Consider the following 3,128-nt stretch of genomic DNA (forward strand, 5'->3'; position numbering starts at 1 on the left):
TTCTTCCTTCATTACCCCGCACTGAATTGTGTTGAGTGCCTTAAAGTCAATCTGATCCTTTTTCTTCATCTCTAGATTCTAATTTTCCAGGTCAATTGGAATTCCGGTGTTGTGGTCGACTAGAGTCTTGTATCCTTTGGTGACACTGAACCATTGGTTGAATTCGGTCTTCAGGTATACTTCCATTCGATTTTTCCAATATGGGAAATTGTCACCGTTAAAGAGGGGAGGACGAACTGTACTGTATCCCTCATTTTGGGTCATGAATCTTGTACACAAAAGAGGAAAAAGAAAAGAAGACCCAAGACTAGGTCTTGGATTAGCAGTGTAGGAGAAAAATAAGGGTATCAAAGCTCGATTGGTGTTGCACCAAATCAGAATAGTTTGCAATGAAAAATTTATCCAAAGAGGGAATTGTACCAATTTAGATTTTATCGAAAAGCTAAAAAAATGAAAGACAAGTATTAAAAGCAAGACAAATCACCCCCTTGCCTTATAGTGGTTGCATCAAATCAGAGCGGTACCTGCTCTGATCCCACTTGTTGGATCGGAAAGACGCTAGGGGAGGTGAATAACAATCGCCGAAAATTAAGAGCGAATTAAAAACAAGTACGCAGCGGAAAAAAAATAATGCTAACAAACCAAGTTTTACTTGGTTCGGAGTCTTCGACGACTCTTGCTCCAAAACCTGCATTCGTCGAGTGCTTTCGTTGGACAATCATTATTAGTTCACAAAAAGTGTTACAAGAGTTGAGTACAAGAACTAGAAATAAAAGTTATTGACAAACAGAAATGAAACAAAATGCAGTCTCTCGTTCCACGAACTTCGGAGCAGCCTTTCGGTGTTGTCTGAGCCTTTTTCGGAGCAACACGTAAGAGAAAAACTTGTAGTAGTTGTTGTTGTGAAGCTCCTAGTTGAAAACCTTTAAATAGGTCCATTCCAGGCGCCTAGAACCCCTCCGGGTGTCTGGACCACAAGGTTCGGCCATTCAACGCACTCCACATCAGCTTGTGGATGAATTTTGTGTCCCCAGGGCGTAGCACAGTTGGGGGCGCATGGTCTTGTGACCGAGAGGTCCAGGGTTCGATCCTCCGGGTGTCACGACCTAGGGTTAATGTCTCTGCCATGCACTTTCAACTGTGTACCTGCATTTACCTCCCTCCATATCTGTGGGACTGGTACTAGGGGGGTCGTTGATGTGGCAGTTCCACATTTTTTGTGAATGAATTTTGTGGTCCAGGCGCTTGGATCGACTCTTGGTGCCTGGATCGCTAGGGCGCCCCAGGCACCCGCCCAGGCGAGATTGGTCCAAGCACCCGGATCAGCTCAGGACGCTCGGACTCTAGGCGTCCGGACCCCTTTTTCAACTCCTTCTTTTCCTACAAAAAAAGGATTAGTCTTGGGCAACAAAAATAGGTTTATCCTGCAAAACAAAGTTAGTATAACTCAATAGATAAGAGTAGTAATTAGATTCTATTTTTTCGAGACCAAGATTTAGTCAAGATCTTAACTTAGGTTTCTCAAATAGACCTAAGTTGGATCGACTCCTACAATTCCCTCAACAGGGAATGAGTCATCACCGAATTTCTCCTCCAGTTGCTTACCTTCACTTACCAACTGTAGTCACTTGACTTACCTTTGACTCACCAGGTCTTTCCACTAGTTGTTAGGTCCGCAAACTCAACTGGATTTTGTTAGGTCCCTCAGACCCAACCGGACTTCACGTTAGATATCGGACCCCACGAACCTATCTGGACTTTCCATCAACTATCAGATCCTGCAGACCTAGTTGGATTTCAACCTAGTATCAGGTCCATCAGACCAGTCAAATCCTACACACTTGGTAGAAAGGTTAGACAAACAACATATCTAACTTTAACCTATTTGTCATACATCAAAACCAGATTATTAGTGTAATCTGCACCAACATAATATACCTTGCACATCCCATGATCACCTAAATTTTTTTTAGATTTGATTTTTTTTGCTTAATGCTATAACCCAACCCTTAAATTCTAAAGACAAAAGTTTATTGGCATGATCAGGAACTTAAATAAATAAATAAAAAAAATCGACGTTTCATGCACTGTGAGAGGTGCCAATGGTGGTCGCTCACCGTGGATGCCCAGGATAAAATTCTTGTGTATATATACACAAACCATATCTATATATGCTAAAGATCTTCATCAGACACCCAAAGCAGACTTAAATCTTTTTTATTTTTCTATTTGAAAATTTATTTGTGCTTATTAGTATAACTCAACTCTAAACCTTAAAGACAAAACCTTAAATACTTTAATCCGAAATAAAAAATAATTATTTTTTTTAAAAAAAAATCTACTACCATACAAGTCCGCACCACACACCCTCGTGAACACCTAATTTTTTTTTTTTGCTTAATATTATAACCCAACTTGTAAATCGTAAAGGTTAAATTTGATTGGCGTAATCGTGAGCTCAAAAAAAAAAAATTTGATATATTGTGGACATGTGCCTGTGAAGTTGTCCGAACTAGACGCGGGACGCCTGGAATTGATCCAGATGCCTGTTGGTGACATGGTCTAGGCGTTTGGAATGAATCCAGACTCCTAGACTCATTTAGTATTTTATTTTATTTTATGGTATATTATATGTATTTAGAGTTTAAAATTTTAGGATTTAGGAGTTAGGTTATAATGGATTTGAGTCAATAAGATTTTTTCTCTAGATTTTAGGTTTTCCTCTTGGTTTATAGTATTCCAAATTAAAACTTTTAGATGTTTACAGGGTATATTATATGTATTTAGAATTTAAGATTTTAAAATTTAAGGATTGGGTTATAATGAATTTAAAATAATAAATTTTTCTTCTAAGGTTAAGACTTCTTTCTTGAGTTATAGTGTTCAATATAAATAATTTTATATGCTCACATAGTATAATATATATATTTTAGATGTTTTAAAATTTTTTTAATTTTTAAAAATTTCAAAAAAAAATTAAAAATAGAGTCGAGGCGCTCCAGACGCCCCTATCAAAATAGAAAAAAAAAAAAATCAAGATGCCTAAATTAATTTTAGACAACTTGATAAATTTATATATATAAAACTCCCGTGCCCGCTAGTCTGGATACAGATGGAGGGTTATTTGT

This window comes from Zingiber officinale, chromosome 2A (genome assembly GCF_018446385.1).
Source record: "Zingiber officinale cultivar Zhangliang chromosome 2A, Zo_v1.1, whole genome shotgun sequence".
NCBI classification, from domain to species: domain Eukaryota; kingdom Viridiplantae; phylum Streptophyta; class Magnoliopsida; order Zingiberales; family Zingiberaceae; genus Zingiber; species Zingiber officinale.